The 24,467-nt window shown below is 37.5% G+C and overlaps 1 protein-coding gene and 1 long non-coding RNA gene across 4 annotated transcripts in view; both read left to right on the top strand.

The window, feature by feature from the left end:
• Abi3bp (ABI family member 3 binding protein) overlaps positions 1-24,467 on the top strand; it is a 211,814-nt gene that overhangs the window by 136,542 nt on the left and 50,805 nt on the right. The gene's annotated exons all lie outside the window — the stretch shown is intronic.
• On the top strand, positions 14,759-16,956 carry LOC115029567. Its single transcript, XR_003835124.1, has 3 exons — positions 14,759-14,837; positions 15,893-15,952; positions 16,779-16,956. It is a non-coding gene; the product is annotated as an uncharacterized LOC115029567 (long non-coding RNA).

A 24,467-nucleotide genomic window follows, 5' to 3' on the forward strand; every position in this document is an offset into this window, starting at 1 on the left:
GTTGTGGGTAGCTGGCGAGTGTCAGCAGACCCTGCGCCCCAGCTGCCCAGGTGCTTTTCTGCCTTACATTTTCAATGCCTTAGCATGGACATGGAAAAAGAGTATGCTTGTGACACTGATTTCCACATCCCCAGCTTAACTCATGGTAATACCCTGGGAAGCAATTGCTTCATAAACCCAAAGCCACACCTGATATGCCACCAACTAAACCGAGTAAACATAGTTCCCACTGTCCTAGTTTAACACACTTTAATATTTGGAAACATCACTACTGAAAGGGTTTCTATATGAAACTAATATTACAATAGAGCACTGTCATTTGGTTCTTTGTCTTCTGAAAGTACTCACACTGCGTATAGGAAATAACATTCTATACCTGATAGTCTTATATATCCCATATACTATAAAAAACCATTTTTAGGCCTTTCTGGGTTTATAATGAACAGAAGTTGAACTTTTCTGCACCTCTGACAACTTAAAGTGACTTTGCTAGCTATTTTTAGATACTGCACACTGGAGGGAATATGTGCTCCTGTGTAATGGGCACAACTGAGAGACTTACCACATAGGACTTGGCTTCCTTTGAACTACTTGCTGATATTTTAAATGGTAACTGGGTGGTTTTCTACAACATTAAAAAAAAAAACTTACATAACAGTTTTGAAAATTCTGTTTACAACTGAAAACTTCTCCTAAGAATCCAACCAGTATAAAACTCTCATTTACTAAGAGATCTCCTCATTATAAATTAAGCCCATCAAGAAAGCAGTGTGCATCAAGCCAGAATAAACTGTGCTCTTTATCTGTGAACTAAATATCACAAGTACTTAAGGTTGTTTTCTCTTCATCTGTCTCTTATGTTTGATGTTGCAGCCCATGAACCGGTCACATTTGGAAGTGAAGCCCCCACCCTAGCTATAGGTAACACATGTCTTCCTAGCTCATGTTTCCCTGAGAGTTTGCCTCTCATCTCTCTCATCATCTGTACGTTCACTTTCATCACCATCTAGACTTGTCCTATTTGTTACTTGCTATATTTGGCAGAGGCCATTTTTAACACGATGCTAGGCATTCTTGCATCTGATCAGCTAAAAGCACCTGGACATTGTCCTTCCTTTGACCTTCAGAGTCAAACAGATTGCGTGCAGCACCTAATACTGCCAAAATCCAGAGGACTCTGTCCATCCATCCTTCAAAGTAGGGACTTCCTGAAGCTTTTCTTGCATGTGTGTGAGACCATAAAGTTGGTTGGAGCTTTTGATAATGGCTCATCAGTTCTGATAACTGTCCTTTCTTCCTGGGTTCCACAATATTCAAATGTGAGTGGACCTTTCTGCTGAGATACTCATCTTGTGAAAAGTTCTAACAATGACTTCATCACCTTGTCCTAGCTTCCTTCATCATTTCTGTGTATCATTAATTTGGATGCTGATCCCTGCTGCCTTTTCATCCAGCTTCATGCTTTGGTTTCCTGAACAATCAGGGAAAGTCAATCTCTATACTAATGCTTAGAGGACTTTAGATTATGATAAAATCGAAACTTACATGAAATCTCCTAGATCTAATGAAAAGAAAAATACAAAGAGATACTGATTTAATACCAGAATTATAATTCTTCATTTCTGGTCTATGAAAATGTATTTCATTTATAGAAATCACATATACTAAGATAAAAAAAGTTGTATAATTTCCCTTCTAATCTGAATTATCTTTATTCTTTCAGTTGGGGGGGGCTGAGTATTGAAACTGAGTTTTTATTTGTGCTACATGAAGGATCCTTTGCTGAGCAATACTGCCAGTCTTCCATATCTATTCATATACTGGATAATTGCATGTAAACTATCCATTTGAGATAAGTAAACACAGAAACATAGCAAGCAACACATTTACTACAAACAGAAGGCCTTCGGTTTACATCTGTGTGCTTGTCACAGATCTTCAGGAAACAGTACAGTTGACGATACATTTCCGATTCTAGCAACCATCAAAAATAATGGTGGTGAAGATGTTTGAAATATAAAAGAAGCCTCCATAGCCATTTTCAGAAAAAGTTAGTATACCACATCATATGACTGTACAGCAACAGTGTCAGAATAGGTAGAATCAGACGGTCAAATACAGGGAAATACTCTCGGTAACTTCACAGCCATTCTGGGTAAAAATTGTGTAAGTGTCTTACAGTATAAGTGGGCAGAGAATCCAGCCAGCTCCTGGCAGTAATAGAGTTTCCCTAGACTTTAAAAATGCTTTTGAACATAGCTATCTTACATTGCTTGATCACATCTGTGTCAGAACTAACATTCTGTGACTTCTACCAATTCAAAAATTAAGAATATTATTAGATAGCTTATTAGACCTATAGAAAATCTTCCTCCATCTTGCTATACCTGCCTTTCTAATGTACCCACCAATGTATTTGAAATTTGCCTTGATTTATGACTTTCTTTGTTCTATAAAACTATACAAACTTCATGAAACTGTTTCCACATTGAAGCATGGAATTTAGGGTAATCTAAATATGTGTTTCTGGCCCATGGTCACTCAAAATATCTGTGAAATAAACTCTCTCTTACACCACTTAAGAAAAAAAATAACAGGCTTAAAATGTATCGCCTTTAAGATGAGTTACTTTGTATATTTCTTAATTTCTTAATTTCTGTCATGTATTGCTTTTGGTCAGTTACTACTACGGACATTGAACCTGTAATTACGAGAACCAAGGCATCCGTGACAACATTAGGTAACAGCCTTTTAGTCCTTCCCTTCGTTTTTAGTCTTTAGTCTTTACATTCTCTGCTTATTGTCTGATTCCTATCTATCTGGGTTAGGGGATTTTTCTTTCACAAAAATGCCTTACCATTATCTGTATTTCACATTACTTAGTTATATGTCTCTCTGCGGCTCCTGAAGATACCAACCATTAAGCCTCTCTACAGCTCCTGTAGATATCACCCTCTACCCCCATTATCTTGCTTTGCACGTGTTCTACAGAACCTATGAGTCTACTCAGTACTCAGTAGTCCACAGTAAAGATAAAAGATTAGACCCACGTCAGAGTGCCTACCCCTTAAGCTATGGTTCTTGAGTTCTTTTTATTTTGAAGATATGAAAGACTTCCATTGTATGCAAGTGATTTTAGAAAGTGTAAAAAATTTTAAAATGCTAATTTTATGGGTTGTATCTTGAAACTGAGTCTTTCTAAGGACAATTATCCAAAAGCAGGTTAGCCCAGGTCTCTCTGATGTGATAACATACCATGCATCTGACTCTCTTTGGGTCTGAGACCTCTCTGATGGTAGCAATTAACAATTAAGTTTTCAGAATAATAAAAACAATGTCATACAGTCTGTCTCGACAGTCAGCTGACCAAACTGGTTTTACATACATATTACTAAGAAATAATTCCAAACCAGAGACATTTTTTTCCTCTGACTGGAGAATCTGAGGTCTCAGCAACTTTACATTCACATGTTCATCTTTCTTTAGTCCTGAACTCATACAATCACAGTAACCACTTTGCTTTCTCTAGCTCCAAAACCACCAAGACCAACAACTCAACGTCAACATACCAAATACAAAACCACCCAAAGTCCAAAGATACCTCATAGTAAACCAGGTAAATGTGGTTCTTGGCTCATGTAGTTCTTCTCTGGGTAGTAATTACACATGCAATTAAGGGTGAAGGCCTTAGGAAGCAGCTACCACCAGCATGGTGTTCTGTCCAATCCCTAGGCTTTCCTATGCTGTTTCCATGAAGAATTCCTTGATACCTGAATTTTTTTTCTTCCTCCGACATTTAATTACACTTTTCTCTTTGATCATAAATTGGAAAAACCCATCTATTTAGTTTACTTGATGAAACACCTCATTAGCATCTGTGAGCTATGCACTAGAGGTAACAAGTGACTTAGATGACCAAAGGAACAACTCCCATGAATGAAAGTAAAGGATAGGGAGCCGCAGAAAGTAGTCACTGTTTTACCAACTGTTAGACAAATAATAAGTTCTTCAGTTTAAAAAAAAATGTATATATGGGCTAATACGTGTAACCTGAAACCTTTATAGATTTGCCAGCAAGATTGAGCCTGAGCCTACAGAGACAAGAAGGTGCCTTGTCTTGGGGAAGAGGGGACAGACAATAGAAAGATAGGAACTAGGAGTATTGTCAGACTGAGAAGGGTGGTATTTGCTTAGTTGAACAATGATGTTATTTTCGGAAGGTCCACAAAGATCTCAGATGCCCAACTTCAATGGCTACTTTGAGCTCATTGGTATATCCTGCTACTGTTCAGAGCCAGGTCTTTTCTGCCTTGGTAATTAAGAGATGTAGTAACAAGTTCCATGGATCGTCCAGGGCTAGATCTTTTTTGCATTTGCTCAAACATAAGTCTTCATCATTTTCTCAAAGTAGACTCTTAACAAAATCAAGCACTGTCTAATTTTCCTTCAGTATAGTGAAGTTAATATTCACTGTGTCTCCTTAAATATATCAATAATCATATTTATCATGACTCTAGGATTTGTTTTCTATTATACAGACTCACCATAATTGGCTTTCACATTAATTTTTCCAATTGTTATTTATCATAATTGTTCTCGTATGATCTTATTCATGTATAACATTTGTCTAAGCAGAGTTTTCTATCACATTATTGCTAATTTAAAAGCAATCAAAACTTATAGCTAACCCTGTAGATAAACAAGCAAACTTGCTATTAACTATGTATAAATGCCAAGGATAGAGCCATGTTGTACAAACACCTGTGGACTCCTATATAAACTTTAAAGGTTTTGGAATTTGTTGTTGTTGTTGTTATTGTTGACTATAGAACTGATACTAGTCTGGGAAACCTCATATTGGGGAGAAATTGATGGCTTTTCTGATGGGTTTATCATTTCTTTGTTTTAAATTGCCTTTGATCATTTCCCAGCAGACTTGGGACCTATCACTCCTGAGCCACCTTTAGGTAATGGTTCTTCCTATCCTTCTGTGGGTACTTGTTTCTGGTCACCGTTGAGCTTTGCCATGGTTGCTGAGAAGATGATGGTGACACCCCTCTATAGGAATCATCTCAAAGTATTGAAAATTTTCTTACTTTTCAACAGAAAGGAATCTTGGCTTAATTCAATACAGCTATCTGGTCTATGCACTGTCTTGGAATTGTGTCACGTCAGGCAGTGTCTCATTGGATAGTTATGTCATCTGGCTCTCCTTTAGGCCTCTAATGAAGCTCTAGTGGTGGAACAGTGAAGCTCGTATGACAAGTTTGCTTTCTGTACTCAAGTTCTGTGTAACTGGTTTTGGCTCTGCAGTTGTTTCAGTGACTTTCAAAAACACTCTAGTAAATCACCAAGTGCAGAACTTCCCTAGGCACAGTCATGTTTTACTAAAAGCATTACTGTAGAGTTGGTTCAAAATTTACACCACTAGAGTTGAATGTGGAGTTATAACCAATCTGCGGTTAGAGGTACATTCAAAAAATAGGGAGTGTTCCTAACTTCTATTTCTTAAATATAATTATTGATTATTTTTGTTGCTGGAGGATTTTCTATTATTAAAAAAATCTGTTAATATATTAGAGAAAAAATTCAAACCTTACTGATAGGATCTCTTATCTCAAACTATTAAAGGCTTTAAAAAAAATGCTCAGACAGGGTATATCATCCTAGGCGGAGATTATGAACTCGTAAGCACTGAGTTAATTCTAAATTTTCTTCCGTCAGCTTCAACAACAAAAAAAGTCCGCCGTCCACGTCCCAAACCTCAAACCACACCCCATCCAGAAGTGCCTCATACAATATTGGGTAAATATGTGGTTTGCGATTTACTCTGTGTTAGAGGGTATCCTACATATCTCCTTAGGGTGAAAACTCCTGGTTTGCAAAGAGAACAGCACATAGCTAGGCAGCTTATGGTTCCCTTTTAAGAATAGTGTCTTTCAATGGCCATTTTATTTACTTACTCTCTGATTATACTCACTTCTTAAAGAGAAGACTGATTAATATAGTTTGGGCTAAACATCTGCTCCTATCTATACTCATTAAGCTCATACTTGCTCTCCTAAGCCACCTCAGCCCATGGCTCTGAAGTAGGAGGTGTGTTCCATTGACCAATTAGTTGGTAATACAACAAAACCAGCCTGTTCCTGGATAAACAGAAAGTAATATAAGGTAGCATGTTCATGCCAATGTAAGATAAGGAGAGCAACACAAATGCTACATATTAGGAGCCTTGTGGAAATATCCGAAATAATGAATAAGAAGTTAGCTCAGGATTTGAAGGTTGGAAGGATGAAGGAACAAAGGCTAACACATGGAGAACATGACAAATGACTTCCCAGGCAGGATAATGTATTGATGCTCTTCTGTCAGATATGCCAAACAGGCTTACAGAATTAACTAAAGAGATAGGCAGGGCTGAATTCTTCAACTCGATCGTATGAGACTTAATAGTTCTCACTTCTCCACAAAATCATTCTCTTTCTGTTCAGAGAAGTCATGATAACCCAACCCAATGATGACGAAAACTAAGGAGTGATTCCTTATCTTGTTAATTAACTCTATTCTCTAAAGACTTTACCTCTTAATGGGTGTGCTTTCAAATTACTTATAGCTATGAACACACACACACACACACACACACACACACANATATATATATATATATATATATATATATATCATACACATGGAGGACACTAACATACATACATATATATATATATGTTAGTGTCCTCCATGTGTATGTGTTAGTGTGACCTTAGCACTTTCTATCATTCCCCTCTGCCCCCTTCTCACCCTATACACCTGTTTCTCTCTATCTGGTTCTAGTAAGCCATGTGTCCAGTATATACTCAAGGGAGGATACAAATACAAACTTAATATCTGTTGTGACAAAAAGTATTAGCAAGTCATTGTGAATCACCACAGAGTCTGCAAACCATCAGGCATATCTGAACTGCTCATTGCATCTGGCATTGGTCAATGTTTATAGTGGATGCATACTCTGATTTTTACCTTTTATAAAAGTTCCGGGTATCTTTTTCTGATGATGAGTCATATTTTCTCTATAAGAGAGTGTTAGTTAAAATTGGATAATTAGCCAGCAGTAGGATTATATACCTGAGCTCAAAGAGATATGCTGTGATTAATCTCTGAATCAAATGAGTGATTCTTTGGAGAAGTATTTACAGAAACAAAATATATTCATTTTCTTCAGATTAAGAACATTAAAAATAATGTTGCAGTCTAAGAAAACATGTTTTTACTGGTAAGATGAATTTTCTAATATTTCACGCATTCATAAGGTTTCTTTGATTCTTTCAATCAGTTCCTGCTACAAGCCTTGAACCATTTATTAGTACTGAGGCTCCAGGGACAACATTAGGTAATGGTATACCATGTTTTTCTGCATCTTCATTTCCTTCCCATTTTATCATTCCCATGACCGCTGCTTCACAAGACTTCTGTATTTTCTGTCATCCAACTACTTAATATGTTTATGTGTGTTAAAAGGACTCTTATTTTTATGAGAGTCAACTTATTGAAAAATTATGTATGTATATATATGAATATATATAAAATAGATTCACTATCACAGCTTAGATTTGTCTTGTCTCTGCTTCTGTGCATATTAGGTTTATCACATCCACATTTTTGCTGTGGGGCATCCATCTCTGTTCATGGCTACAGGGGAACCTATGCACCTTCTAGGCTGAGTTAATTTGTGTAGTTCTTATAATATGATTGGGTCTTTTTGAAGCTCTAACTTTCTGCATTTTCACCGACTACATTATTTAGTTTTTGCCATTTTAAGGAATAATAAAACTTTGCTTTGTTGTGGATGAAGGTAGAAAATGTATTCAAGACTGGTCATTTGAAGTTATTCAGACTACCATTAGCATGAAACACCCATACCTGTACTTGTGCATGCTGTAACTCTTCAAGTCTTTGGAGCATGTCTTCACTCACAAGTCCTTATGAGAACCTATAGGAAATATTCTTGATATATAAACTCATATTTCTTTATGAGCTTTGTTTCTCAGACAAATGCAAGTGAAAAAAGCACAATATCAAAACAAAGACAAATATTCCAAAACTCAAAAGGGAAATTTCACAAAACTATAAGAAGTGTATTCCTAGACACCATTTCTGCAACCCAATATCCTGTATTAACCTGATATCTTTTCCTTCAGTTCCCAAACTGCCTCAACAACCAGGCTATCCACATCCCAAACCTAAAACCACCAGGAGTCCTGCAGCATCTCCAACAGAACTGGGTAATGTGTAGATCCTGGGTTAAGAATTCTGACAGCCTATCCAAGCAGGTCCCATAGAAAGTACAATAGCAACTGAGGGTCAATAACTCAGATAAGGGATAAGGTGGGGGATAGGGGCAGAGAGTCCTTATGCCCTGCGTGCTAGGATTTTCCCTGCCATGGTTGTTTTCCTGGCTATGCTAGTCATTACCAAGCAATCATAGTGAGCAAGAGAACAAGTATATGATTGTACTAGTGGGAGACGATTTCTCAGTTACTGTCAAGGCCTGTGAGTCATACATAGTTAGCATTGGATAACAACAAGGCCACAATAAGCATTTTCTGTATGGCGCTAGGGGGTTGATACTTCAGGCTTCAGGCTCTGTAGAGGCAGGCTATGGTCTCCGAAGTACATTGTTTTGGATGCCATGTGTTTGTTTCCTAAAACTGTTTATAAATGTAAAAGTAATACCTACAGAGAAGATAGCGTAGACTTGAAGGGCAGAGCATGCAGGAGAGCCAGTGTAAGGAAGCAAGTCTCCTCTTACAAAAAAGATAAGGCTTCTAGGAACTGAATGGCTTTCATGAGGCTCCTGCATATAATGGCCTATAGGGCATATTGAAGAGTTTTTAATGTCGACCTTGGGAGCTTAGAGCTCATCAGATAACTGATTTATGGCCACACTTTCTTTGGGTGCCTTGATATGCCACAGAGAGAGTAGCTGTCCCTTGTAATATTCTCTGAAGTACTCAAGTTGGGTATCTTTTTGGTGAGGTGGACTTGGTCTAGCTATCAGTCAGCTTTGTTCACTATAACAAAACTACTAGCGTGGGCTACTTGCAAACGAGAGGATTGTCTAATTCAAATACTTGAATTCTCATAGCTACACATCACAGGTTCTGTGGTGAAGGCTGTTCCAAGCTTGTATCACCTCATGGTGTGGTGCTATGGTAGGTGTATATATAAGATCTAGCAAGTGATCATATCTCAAACCAGGAATAGAGGACACTGGAAGAGCCAATTTCTTTTTCCTCTAATATTTATCCTCTCTGGAAAGCTCAAAAGGTTATACAGAACTATCAAGGGGTTGTGCAAGCCATCTCATGCCCTCAATGATCTAAGACCTTTTCACTAGATCCCACCATTCAAAGGTACCACTGCTTCCTAACAGTAACTGTGGGCTGGGCCTCAGAGGACACAAGCCGTATTCAAACCTTAGCTATCTGTTCGACACATTAAGTAGGCTCAGATCATAAGAAGATAAGGACAACTGACAGGCCTGTACCTGCAAGGCTTTTGGTTCCCTCCTAAGAAATGAGTTCACATCTAAGAGTCGAGATACTATCTATATTCTCTTGGTTCAGAGTTAACAACATGGCTGAGTGTTTCAAGTATGTTTCAGAAATGTTTCTATTCTGCTAGAATTTGTATTAATTGAATTTAGTAGTTTTTGATAAATTTAATGTTTGGATTGGACTTTTTGTTTACTTTGGTTTTGTTATTTCTGGCTAGTTCCTACTCCAGTCTTTGAACCAGTTACTCCTTTAAAAGAGGATCCAGTGACCACAATAGGTAACGATACTCCTGACTCTCAGCAAATACATTTTCTGTTCATCGTCATTGTTCATCATCAACATGGGATCATGTTGCCACCCAATTACATTCTTCATTTCATTTGAACTGAGCATCCTTAGAAGCACTTGCCTGTTGTTCGTTATATGCATGGATCTAGTTTGTGTGATTGGTCTGCCTCATAAATTGCTTTAAGGTATTTACCTGTTGCTTTATAGTTTTGGTTTAACCAAAATTCTTGTTAAACCAGTTTCATGTGTCTTTGTTGTGCCTACCTCTGATTTGTGCCTGCCAAGCTTCTCTTTTGTTTGTTAATATGTTGGCAATGTGATTTCATACATTGAATAGCATATTTTCAATCTGATTTAGTAGTCTGAATAGCATAACATCAGGTTAAGATCTTTAAATAGGAAACTTCAACCTTAATATGAATTGAAGTCTTCTCTCTCCATCTATCATAATTTAGATGATTCTCAGCCATGTTAGCCCAATCAGATAATTTTTGGAGAATGGTTTGAAAATTCCAGTCTTGACTTTCTCACCTAATAATTTCAATTGGTATATTGGTATTTCCCCCTCAAAAGCCCTTTCTAAAACAAAAGATAAAATAATACTCTATGGGGTACAGCTTTCATACATGGCCCAGAACTCAAGAAAGTTCACCAAGCCTTAAAATCCCTAGAGATTTTTTTTTAATTTTCTAGTATGTTGAACCATAACTTTAAAATAACTCAAGCTTATCTCTTTTTAATCCCCAAAACTTGTCTGAGAGAACACAAACTTAAAGCTACTCAACTCTAGATACACTAGGTCTTCATGATAAACAAAGGGTCCTTGGTTCAAAGAGCCTGAGAACCATCAATGCTTGCAAATATCACATTGTTATAGGTGTCCCTTAAAAAGGGGGCATTATTGGCTGGCAAGACCTTTACAATTGGAAGGGATGCATCTAAGATGTTTTATTTCTCTGTTTGGCAACTAATGAAATCATGAGAAGTTTGTTTGTTTGTTTTAATGACTTCTCATGTATTTCTTAACTACAGAACTTTTTATGCAGTCCTATTTTCATGAACCTGGTAGTTATTTTCTTTTCAGTGTTCCAAAATACAAGTTAGATTGCTATATAGTCCTTACAAAACATTGGAAGCATATGTATGGGCATGGGTAAAGATGCCCTGAAATCTTTCCTGTTAGAGTCAGAGAAGCATTGTAGCATGAGGAACGGCTTGCCTGCAGCATTACAAAATGAGAGCAAGGATGATGCCTATCAGGGAGAACAGTGCTAGCTACTGTTTGTCTGGACAGAAGGATTAATAATTGCCTTGAGTTTTACTAGGCCAGCCATCTCACAGTGTTACATATTGGTTTCTTAACAGCGATCTATTCTTATAGCTCTGGAAGTTACAACTCAAAGACCAAAGTGGTTCTGGGTCTGGTTTTCCCTGAGGCCTTTCCTTGGATCATAAATGGCTGCCTTGCTACATTATCACATGGTCTTTTTTCTATATATGTTCATACCTACTGTCTCTTCTAATAAGGACATTTGACAAATTGGAGAGCCCTGACCTTATTAATCCCTTAGTTACATCTTTAAACATACTGTCTTCAAATACAGCCCACTTCGATTTACCTCTTCAGTATATAAATTATGAGGACACAATTCAGTTCATAATACACTTCAACCAGAAAAAATGTGTGTATATGTATATAAAATTGTATATTATATATTACATATTACATATTATATGTATATACATACACACATTCTAGATGCTGTGTTATGCTAGCAGAATCATTTTGAAAAAAATATTGTGTGCTTATACATGTTTTTTAAAAGCTCCTATTTGTTAATTCAGTTCCTATTACAGACCTTGAACGAGTTACAGACCTTGAAACACCTGTTGCTTTTAGAACTGAGGCCCCTCGGACAACACTAGGTAACACTCTTACTTTCCAAGTGCTTCTATTGCTCATTGAATAATCCATTAAGCCTCCATCCCCATGAGGTGGCCTTTCCACCTTCCTGAGAAAGTACCCATCATCTTTAGCCATCTGCTAGAGAGTTCCAAGCTTCTTACAGACTTGCTTCCTGTTGTGTTTATGAGAGCTAAACGTGAACTTAGTTCGAATACCAATATCCACACGGAACTATTCAAAGTGCTTTGTTGTCTTGTGCATCACAGAATTCTGTATTACCACTGAGTTTTAACCACAGTGGAATGACTGCCCATCAATGGCAACTACTCCTTCGAACATCTAGGTTTCTATACTTGTTTTTGAAAATGATTATACAGTCTTTTCATTTCTTTGGTGATATATCTTAAGTAATGATATGTACATAATGATATATGTAAGTAATGATTTAAGTAATGATATGTGTTACTATAAATTTGACAAATTAGGGATGACCCATTTGAAATGTTAAATTATTGGCTTCTATCATACTGTGACCCAAAACTCTCCCACCCTTCCTTAACTGATTCCTTTTCAATCATTTTCTCTAAAGTGGAGGTCTATTGCTTTCTCCAAATGAGTATGAGTCTTCTTGCATTGAACGAGCAACTCAACAACAGGGATTTTACTTCAAACCACCATCAATGACAAAAAGACATGCTTGTTTTAGGGAATGAAAAATTCAAACTAAAAGAACAAACGCCTGCCAGTTTAGGAAATCTGAGAGCTATTGAAGGCGCTCTTTGCAGTATCCAAGGCCATAAGGGCCAAAGTAACATGAGGTTTCTCTTTTCTCAGCTAGCAAAATATCACAAAGAACCCACCGTCCACGACCCCGACCTAAAGCCACCTTGAGCCCTCAAGCACCTGAAACAAAAACTGGTAAATTTGGGAGTTACATGGCTTCTGGGTGAACCTGATGGTCTTTCCCATCAGAGACTCAAAGCAGGGCTTGTGGTAAGCAGTAGCAGCTCTTACACCTGTGAGTGAGAGGACTCAAGCAGCATCAGTAACTTCTGTTGATGTTGTAAGGAAAATACAGGTGGGTGAGACCCATTAGGAGCTGGAATGCCTTTAAAAAAAATTCAATGTAAGGCCTTCTATTGCAACTTTGTATTTAGTAAATTTCAAACTATACATTTCTATTCAAATCTTAATAGTGAAACTACACCAGCAAGCTCAGTATATTTAGTTTAAGTAAACAAATCCTAAGCCTTTACATTTTCCCAGACTCACATTTGCAATTGTAAATAATAGACCCGCTGTACAAAGTTGTTTCTTCTTCTTCTTCTCCTTCTCCTCCTCCTCCTTTTATACTACAATAAACTAAGGCCATGCTGCACAATATACCCACAAAGTAACAATCTGAAATCTAGAAAAAGACAATATTAAAGTTGACTGGGTTTGGACCTTGAATACAGTACAGGATTTTGATCAATAGAGAAAATAGAGGATCAGCCAGAAACACAGTCCAGTCCAGATGGACTGTAGGTATTCACTCACTTTGTTGATGCTATTGCCTTTGAAAGGCTCTATTAGAGGCCAGCAGAAGAGGGGCTATGAAGATTTGAGTCAGAGTTTAGGTAAGATACAGAGACACTGCATCATTCACAGATAGACTCTTTGATTTCCACTTTTTATGCTCCTGGGGAAGACGGATGCTACATTGGGTGTTAGACTAGTAGCCATCTTTATGCTGCTCTCTCATGGTTTGCATGGAGGTGTCAAATTTCATAAGATTGGCAAGACCAACACAAGCCATGTAGTGATTATTTTTTTAATATATGCTTCAAACTTGTATCAGTGTTTAGTTAAACATGGTAACTCATGCTTTTTAGCTTACTTTTCTAAGGCTATATTAAATGAATGCACTAAAATATTTTCTAATGCAGTGTTTTCTATATAGGCTAGAATTCTTTTATTAAAAACCTTACGGAATGTCACATTGACTACTATGCTTGTTTATATCTCCTCCTCATTTTATTCCCCTTCTTTATTCTAGTCAGTTAGGTAGTTAAAAAGCTGAGACCAACAACCATCCCAACAAAAGTTTAGCAAACTCTTAAAAAGCAAATTTTCAGATAAAGAGTTAATTATATTCTTTCCCTTGCGACAGTTGATATTTTAGATATATATAGTATATATAAATGTTCTAACTCAGTATGCATTTTTTAAATCTCCTTGGCTTGTGTTGTTTTTGGCCAGTTCCTGCTGTAGTCCTGGAACCCGTCACTCTTAAACCTGAGGTCCAAGTAACAATACTAGGTAATGTTGCTAAGCTATTTTTGTAACAAGTCTTCTTGTCACAGCAAAAGTTTCATCTCAATTCAGGTGGCAGCTGGGTGGGTCTTTGTGGCCACTCACTTATATTCATCTAAAAAATTATGAAGAGTTTATAGTTGTCTGCTTTTAAGACATTATACAGGAAACTTCTTTGGGCCATTTATCTGCCATGTTACCTACTTGGAGGTGTGTCCTGCTTTGTGTTTTGTTTAAAGGGTGCTTTTGCTGCAGCTGTGTTTCAAACATGTCATAAGTCTCAGGTACACGGAGAAGCATTAACACTTCTCAGTGCCCAGAGGGCCTGTATTTACATTACACTTTTTTTTTTCTGTGTGCATAATATTTTGTTGTTTTGTTTCTATTTAATAAATTTTTACTTGATAATTATATAGAGAACATATCAAGGATTTTTTAAAGATCAGAGTAGAAATGCACACTATTCATTCAAATTTCGGAATTGTCCTTATCCATTTTAGTTCCAGCCAAGCCATCTTTTGAAACTTAGATAACAATTACTAGCCTTAATTTCTATAATTAAATAGTATTTTTTTCTTCATTATGATTGAAGAAAAAAAACTAGATGATGAACATGTGAGAACCAGCGAGCTATCATCTTTGCACCTTCCATGGCTTCCTGACTCATAAATGATGAAAATACAAAGTAATCCAATAATTTCTTCCTTTAGCTCCCCAAAAACCACGGAAAAAACATCGCCCACATCCCAAACCAAAGCCTGTACCAAGTCCTGAAGTAACCGAGTCCAAACCAGGTAAAGCCTATGTAGCTGGTTTAAACAACCTTAGCAGTGTGTCCTAGCAGGGCTGTGAGGGTTTTCTGAGTGACTGAGAACCTCCAGTGTATCCCAAGTAGAGCAAGTATACAATTCTGTGTGGGAGGGGTAGGCGGTCAAGTATCTCCATTGTACAGATGTCAAGCAAACAATGTTGTAAAAGAAGCCTTGGGGCAAGGAGATACCCACTGCTTCCTATTTTCAACCTTCTCCATAACCACACATCTTTGTAACAACTTTTTATCTCCTAAAAATAAAGTCACTTTAGGATAATCATATTCAATCCAAATAAAAAGCATTATTAAATACCTTTCACCTCCTCCTTATCCTACTAACACCTTTGAGTGAAATAGAAATATCTTGATTTTTATAAGACAACATGGAAACCTTTATAAGTATAGTTGAAAATGGTATAGGAAGAATCTGTACATGAGCATTGATGAATTTGGGGTTATAAACAAAAAGTCTTAGGTAAGTAAGTATTTGGAGCCAGGGACTAGAGATTTAAAAGGAGTAGAGTCTTAAAATCATACTAGAGCCTGGCTGACTAAAAGAGGGGAAGGGAAAAAAAGTGAAGAAGGAGAAATAAATGAAATTGGTCAGAGGAGTCTTTGGAGGAGAGCTATGGATGAGCTCTCCCTTCAAGGCTGTAGTAATCCTTTCTGTATCTCAGAGAATATACATATTCTCTTGGACATGCATATCAAGGTCTTAGGAATGTGATAGGGCAGAGCAGGGGAGGAGTGGGCTGATAGACATCAGCAACCTCTTCCTTCTTATAAGAGCGTACTCTTCCTTTGTCTGTGATAAAGCAACCCCACCAGTTCACCATGCTGATGCCTTGGTTTCTTACCTAATCTGAGTGCTAAGCAATGCCTCCACAGTCCATTCTGGGTTATTCATTAGATGAGAAATGAACAGTGACAAAACGGTTACCTGACTTTACTATGCTAGGGAGATTCATAATGAAGAAAAGATCTCTTTTTTCAGTTGTATAGAACAATCATTTGGCTTATTTTAATGCCTTTGCTTAGTTCCTCCAAGAGAACGTGAACCTGTGACACTCAAAACTGAGACTTGGGTGACAACAAAAGGTATTAACATGTTGTGATGCTGGCTGTGTCCTTTGTCTTGCCATTGCCAAACTCATGCCATTAGTGTCATGGTCACATGTTGTTCTTCTCGTGGTAACACCATCATTCTCTCTGCCATTCTATGAAAATCACTAAGGCTCTTCAAAAAAACTTGTCCCTTGTGAGACCCACCATCATTCTAACCCACATCATCTGTCAGGCTTGTAACAACATGGAATCATTTTGTCATTGTGTGTGCTCTGGGGAGTGACTCACGAAAGCAGTTTTCATCATTTTAACCATTTCTATACTATTGAGGGGTCTCCTAAAGATCTGAAAGTCTTTGCTATGTTTAACCATTCATTCACTTTTGCCATGTGGCATTTGTTCTTTGATTGACATTTCAGTTAGTTATATGTGCAGTCTTACTTTCACAAATTTTCCAAAAAAAATTCCTGACCAGCCATCGCTGCCACCACCATGTTTTAGCAAGAATTCTCAGCATCTTTGTGTGAAGAGTGATTCTCCCTATATAGTCCAGCCTCAAGTTTTCTTAGTATCTCAGTTGGGTTTTCCTCAAACTAGCACTCTTCTTATTGCAACCTCCCAAGTGTTTGGACTACAGGTGGGGGCCACTATTCCTGTCTCCTTACCAATTTCATTCTATACAAGTTCTATTTTTGCTCCTCACCTCTTGACCTATCCAATAGGCCTTCAAGTTGAAAAGTTGAAAATTTGAATTGCCTGAAATATGAGAAGAATCTGATGTTTTACTACATTTAGCACACACCCCCCCCATAGCTTTTGAACTACAAACTTTGTAATAATGAAGATTTTCTTTCCTCAGCTCCTAAAACACCAAAACGAACCCGTCGTCCACGTCCCAAACCTCAAACCACACCAACTCCTGAGACTCCTCTAACCAAACCTGGTAAATTGAGTGTCTGGTCACAGGGATACTTATAGAAGCTCTGGGGAAGCCATAAGGAAGTCCAATGGTAGAATGATGAGCTCGTGGGAGATTAAGTGCTGCATGGGCTAGTGTTACCTCCATTGCCATGTGTAGAAGGAGAAACATTAGGGTCTTGTGTGGCAGCTGATTTGCTTATGATCTCTGCCTAAGTATTGTCTCTATTACTGCATACCTTTTTTGGTATTGCTAATTAAGTTACATTCTTCATGGTTAACAGTTCTTGAATGAAAGAATTCAGAAGTTTGGATCTGATCCAAAAACCATTAGTGATCTGCCAATCTATCTAGAATACTCTAGCAAGGAGCAAGCTGTTCACTCGGTACCACACTTACTAAATGTCCCTTATCCTGGTTTGCTGAGTGAGCACCCTTGTCATACATGAGATCTCAGCCCAAGCCTACTCATGAGTCCTCGAGTACATTTGCCTCATTTGCCTTATCCTTGGCTGGATCTCATACAGAAAAACTGTTGTATTCCTGCACTTTTAGACATGTTATTTTCTTAATGCTTCTATACCAAAGCCCAAGTTATATCTGTGTGGCTTTGGTAAATGTCTAAAATTTCTAGGACAGCCTTCAATAGTAGTAGGAATGAGATATTCCATGTACTTAGAGGAATATCACCTTGACTCTATTAAGAGGTTTAGCACAAAGTATAGGCAGCAACCGAGTACTTCTTGAAATGTTTACCAGGGCACAATGTGACCAAATCATCAAGTAACAAGTATTAAATTGGAAATAGCTCCTTAAACTCATTCCTTATTCCAGTAAGAGTGAACTGTTGTCTTACTGATTTTTCACATATGTTTATTTCATTGTTTTTAATTAGTTGCTGCTACAGATCTCGAACCCAGTGTTCTTAGCACCGAAGTACCTGCGACCGTGGGTAATAAGAATGTGTGTCTTTCTAATCTTGGTGCTTTTCCTGTCATACCATCATATCACCACTTCTGCATCTTATGACCATTCCATCACCAACCTCTGTTGTTACTCCATTACATTCTTTACCTTGAAATTATCCTCAGTTCTATGTCAAGTTATTCGTTGAATTCAAGAGCACCATGCATGAACTAACTTCAGGACAGCAAACCACCATGTAACTCACTGCTCAACACTGTGACATGTGCATTTTAAAAGGGTCCTGACTAAGCCTGTGTTTCCATGTGAATCTCCGTCTGTCATGTTTATGCTGCATATCCATCAACAATTACAAAAATATGCTTCTTTATTCAGAATGCTTCTTGGTAAACTAGAACCTTTTTGATACTTTGGAGCAATCATTTTTAAAAAGTTATGATTATAGTAAGTTGTCAAAGTTAAAGGTGTATGATCTTGAAATGTTCCACTGTTTCCATGATAGAGACTCCTTTTCTAGAAGGTTCAGTGGTCTTTTAAAATCAAGGAATACTTTTTGAATGGGGATATTTCATTAGTTTTGTCTTTATACTTTTCAACAAATGAACTTTTAATTTGTATAATTTTTTCAAACAATAGACAAAACCTTTAGGAAGCTATCTCATGAGTTTCTATAGACTCTCAAGGACAATAACAAAGCTTTTTTTAGTGTATTCAGAAAGTCATCTATTGTGAAAACATAAAAATATGGTCAGCAGAATTCAACAGTAATGGGGGCAGTCAGTCAAATATCCAGAAGAGCATCTCGCATACTGTGACCTAGTTAGTTCTGTACCACGCCTTCTTCCAAGTCTATGTCATGAGCACCCATCCATGGTCCAGCCAAACTTGAAAGAAATGAGTGTCTCTTGTCCTGTTAGTTTTGAGGTTAAAGATAATCTCAAAATTAGCCTAAACATGAAGTTTTAATTTGTCTTTGGTTGATTTTCCTCCTTTCTATCCAGTTCTTGCTACAGCCCTCACACCTGTCACTCTTAGGACCAAGGCTCCCAAGACAACAACATTAGGTAATGGCACTGTGCTCTGGAATGCTTTTTTTTTCACATGTTTCATCCTTGTTTCCATGTGCACTCCATCTTCATCCTAACTTCATTGTCATCTGCTTTATTAGATTGTCTTGCCGTCTGCTGCTGGTCATCCTCATATACTACAGCTTCTTGAGAATATTAAAGGTTTTTAAAGTTACCTCTTTTAAAAGCTACCCACAGACCTAGAATATTACTATCCTTGTTATCTTTGTTATCCTTGTTATCTAAAGCTGAATTGCAAACTCAGCTAGTAATGTCTATATCTTACTGAGACAGAATAAGTTAGAAAAATATCATGGCCCAGTGAATCCTTGAGAATGCTGAAAACTTTCAGTGTCAACCTACAATCCTGCCACATGGAGTTTAGCTTAAGCATTGTTTGATGTTGGAGACTTGTGGCTCTCTTCATTCATTGACTTAATTTTATGTTTTAAGTTTCTTTCTTAAGAATTTTTGGTGATTAAAAAAAAACTATCAAAATAGGGGATAATATTTTAATTCAAAAGCATACATATCCCAGATTTCATGGCAAGATACCTTCACCACAGTCTTTTTTTTTCCCAAAACCAAAAGCATGAAATTAATTGAAAGTTTCTTCCTTCAGCTCCTAATGTACAGCGGACACGCCGTCCACGTCCCAGACCTAAAACCACAGCAAGTACTGGTGTGTCTGAGTCCAAGTCAGGTAAATGTGGAAAGCCTGTTTAAAGGGATGCTAGCAGTCTGTCCCAGAAGGGTCCCAAAGTAATACCTGCAGTGGGAAGCTCCTGCTATTTAAGTAAACTAAGGCATTGGTTCTGGGTAACAGCTGTTCATTCTAAGAGCTTCCCATAAGAGCAGGGATTGGGGGAAATTTGTCCCTAATTCCCTAGTGACTTGGTTTGGACCAAGTTCTTCTCTTTAAAGATGAGTTGATGGCAAGGTTCATATTAGCCATTCATGTTCATGAATTGCCATATTAACATTAAATGTAAGATCTGTTGCTTAGCCTTGGTCACATAAACAGATAATTGTTTTCAACTTCCAAGAAATACAATACCTATTTCCATGGATACTTTCATACATACTACCTTAGAAAATTTCCAAAGTCATCTTCCATATTAGTTATAGCCAGAAAACCAGGTACCCAGGAATCTCTTTATGTGGGCAAAACTGAGAAATAAATAGCCAAGTTCAAAGTGATTGTGACTATTTTCCATAACTGTCTTGGCTACTGTGACCAGCATTTCAGAAAGCAACTGTTTGCTTCCCGTTGGTTTTAGAGTTTAAAAACATGTTTGACATTTGAAACTCGTGTTGCGAAAGAAAATTTAAGGCACTTTGCGGATGTTCAGCTGTCTCATGTGTTCATGTACTGCTTTTAATTAGTTTTAGTTTGGGGCTTTAAACTCGATATTCACAGAACTGGGTCTCCAGAAACAACACTGGGTAACATTTGTGACATTCAGTGAATGTTCTTTTCCTCGCTGGTTAAAACCCATCTGCTGTCATGTCAGCATTCCTTATGCCTCAGAAGACTGTGGTTAGGCTTCCATTTCATACTCTGTAGTCAGTCATGGAAACTCAAGTGTCACCTACCTGTTATTTAATCATTACCTCCTTGGAGCCACTGAAAGATATCAGTATGCCATGAAATTCTCTTTTAAAAAGCCAGAGATCCATATTGTTGCTCCTCTCTTTAGTGGCTATATCTGCAGAGCTACAAATAATTTAGAGACATAACTCTCTCTCTCAGCAACTTATTTTTCATAAAATCAGTGTGTTGTGCTTATTACTTTATTGTGAGTCATTAGATACCCTATTATCAACAAAATAAATTGTACACTATAAACTCCTGGCTCCTACGTCACTGATGAGTTCCTCCAGGAGTTGCTCTTTACTAAGTATCGGCCTTGTTGGGTATCCCATGACTATTAATATTTATTACTTCAATTAACACATGAATGATATGGCTTGGGTTTATAAAGGAACCCTTAGTGATGCTCAGTAACAAATGAATAGTTTCTTTGCAAGGAGGATGCTTCAAACCAGAAACTAGGAACTTTAGTCTGTGAAGATAATAAAAGTTTCAGACTTTGTAGGATACCCAGTCTTAACCACAACCGCTTACACATACCTTGTAAGTGCAAAGCAGCAGTGTTAGTGTGTGAATAGGCCCTGCCTTATTTTGGTCCATGCTCCAATTAGACTTTGAGTTTCAAACCATTTTCATATTTTACCTGGCATAAAATGTTGGTCATTTTTCCCATCACCTAAATTTGTTTTTAAAGATTCACGGGCTAACTTAAGTTTTTTTTGTTGTTGTTGTAGCTCCTACTGAACTGCAAACTCTTGTTTTGAAACCAGTGACCTCACCAAGCCTAGAAATTATACAAAGTCCATCTGGTAAATTGATTGATTTATCTGTCTGGCTGTAACAAGAGCTTCAGAAACATACTATAATCCCCTCCATGTTGTATGTTCAAATATAAAAATTTCTCCTTCCACGGTTGTATATTGATATTAAATTAGTAATACTTTATCTTCTACTGTTCCATTATACATAAAATACCTACCTTTGTTTCACTGAGTTTGCTCTGTAATGTCACTGATAATGATAATGATAATGTCACTGATTAAGCAGTCTTAAAACCTCTGAGGACTGATTATATTTCTTAATTTCATCCACAGTTTAAAGATGTGTTTCTATTAAACAGTATGCTAAATGCTTGCTGACCACCTAAAATAGTGATAATCCCTTTGTAACCACTGAAAAATGAGAAAATCATTTTAGTAAAGATTCTTTTACATTCCTTAACTATAGAGAACCATTTAAAATGTATACTGCCTTTCAAATTACAAACGGAATTTAATGTCAGTATTAGGAATACTGCTGCTGTTCTCTAGCATTTAGATTTAAAAACTTGAATTCCATATTTCAGCATGGGATTATAATTTCTTTATAGCATCTAACCATTAGTTAGATAAGATTACAGTTTGGTAGTCCTGTTGAAGATTTAAGGCATGTTTGTTGATGGCAGCCAAAACAGTTATGTTGTGAATTCAACTAAGTTATGAGAACTTCCTTAAGTGCTCATGCTAATGAGATGCTTTTTATCAGAACCAGGCAACTGGATCACTTACCAGATATCCAGCACTCCTCTGAATAGTGTGTTTAATCTACCTGATGTTTACAACAACACTTCCTTGACCAGTTATATCCTTGTTTCCTTTGCTAGTTTCTGATGACCTGGAATTGGTTGCATTTAGTACTGAGTCACCACAGAAGACAATAGGTAAAAATGTTCCCAGTGCAAAGTCCAGACTATGTGCTTTTCCATCTCACTGTGAAATTCATCATTGGATGTTGTCATGCTTGGGCCATTTGGTGACATTTCATAGCGTCCCGTTCCTTGTGTTGTCTCTGTGCCTATCCAATGGCTCTTGAGAGCCACCATGCATGTGGTACCTCATGTTAGCTACAACCTGCTATATTACAATGCAAGTTTTATTCTCTAGTTTCCTCTGTTAATGAAATTCATAATTTAAGATTTTTGATTCTTTGTATACACACACACACACACACATGTATCTGTCTGTACACATGTGTATATGAAATTTGTCATCTTCAGGTCATTTTCAGGCTTTCTTGTCAAGTTTCCTAAGGACTCATAACTTTTTTCCTTACTAAAATATTCATAAAAAACCATAAGGAAGTCAAATTACCTACTCTACTCTAGGTAATTGCTATAATGGAGCCTAATTCTCATTTGTGCATATGCATCTGTCTTTCTGTTTCCCACACAGCAAACTTCATTACCTAGCTTTGTCTTTCCTCAATTGCAACAGTTTCCATAACCTAGAAAACTAACCTATGTTTTCACCTAAATTCAGGGTTCCATGATAACCTGCTTTGCCCTACCCACCACTGACCTGCCATTTCGTGTTTCTTCCCCAGCACCAGCTGAAACAGGTTATGTAGATACCAAAGAACCTCTCAGGCTAGAGGAGCCAAAGACAGAAGGTGGTAAAGGTTTTATGCTGTGATTAACTCATTCTGCTATTCAAGCCATGGTACTTGATTGAAAGGATATGAAGATCTGTAGATCCACTTCTGATCCATCTATAGATCCACTTACACCCCCTCACTAGGAATCAACCTAGAGAGTCACATTTATTCTGCATGTGTTTTCGCAACGAAGTATATACACCAGCAGCTCTAATGCTCTTGGATTCTTAAAATTAATGTGATAGTTGATGATCTCTGAAAAAAATATACTCTGAAAAAAATATACGTTCTATTTATATCTGTTAGTAGCTGAAGGTCAAGGCATAATACATTTGAAAGTCAGTTGTTGATAATGAATACCAGCAGTTTATTACTCTTAAATATGACTTCTTCCTTTGTGTCCCATCTAAAACACATTAGTGTTTTTTTCTGTAAAATTATGTCATAAGTTCTTGATAATGAGGTTGCAAATACTCAGGAAACACTTGTGGAACTGAACATCTTACAGTTTTAAACTCATTCTCCTGTATTTTGATACAGTTGTGGATTCTCTTACATATGTGTCTGAGCTTCCAGAGACCCACACTAGGTAATGGCATCCTTAGAGCACAAACTGGATGTTCTCTGTCTTCACTGTCATCCCCTGAGAGTCTCAGAAGTGTCCTCCCTGTGCTCTCACGTGGCACATCCTTTCACTGTTGTCAATCTTCCTCCTTATGTGTCCCTATTCATACTCATTTTCCAGAAATGTCGTTTCAGTTAGTATCACTGATCTTGGTCTTTGACTGTTCTTAAGTCGGCCAAACGGTTGAATACAAAATAGAACATTTTCCCAAACAACACACTCCCTGCCATTGGAACTATTTGACTGAGGTTCATGACCCACTTCTGCTTTCTGACCTAGAGGTATTCTTTCCATTAGCAGTCTTCTCATCCTGATGACTCACCATGTTTGGTTCTTTGTTCTCTGTCGTCCAAGTGAAAGTCAACACCTCTTAACCGGCCTGTGCTATAATTTTAAAGCTATCTTTTCCCTTCGTAGTTCTCATTCAAGCATTGTGGAGGAGGTGAAGATTCTTGAAGTAATGATATTGTTATCTCAAAAGTATTTTGCCATCTGAAGGTCTGCCCTTTTTAAATAGAATGAGTTATGAGGAAACCTACTTATTCTTTTTTTAAATTAGACATTTTCTTTATATACATTTCAAGTGCTATCTTGAAAGTTCCCTATATCCTTCCCCCACCCTGCTTCCCTACCCACCCACTCCCACTTCTTGGCCCTGGCATTCCCCTGTACTGGGGCATATAAAGTTTGCAATACCAAGGGGCCTCTCTTTCCAGTGATGGCCGACTAGGCCATCTTCTGCTACACATGCAGCTAGAGACACGAGCTCTGGGGGTACTGGTTAGTTCATATTGTTGTTCCACCTATAGGATTTCAGACCCCTTCAGCTCCTTGGGTGTTTTCTCTATCTTCTCCATTGGGGGCCCTGTGTTTCATCTTATAGCTGGCGGTAAGCATCCACCTATGTATTTGCCAGGCACTGGCATAGCCTCATACGAGACAGCTATACCAGGGTCTCCATCCTTTCGTCTTAGCTCCAAACTTTGTCTCTGTAACTCCTTTCATGGG

This window comes from Mus caroli, chromosome 16 (assembly GCF_900094665.2).
Source record: "Mus caroli chromosome 16, CAROLI_EIJ_v1.1, whole genome shotgun sequence".
Lineage (NCBI taxonomy): Eukaryota > Metazoa > Chordata > Mammalia > Rodentia > Muridae > Mus > Mus caroli.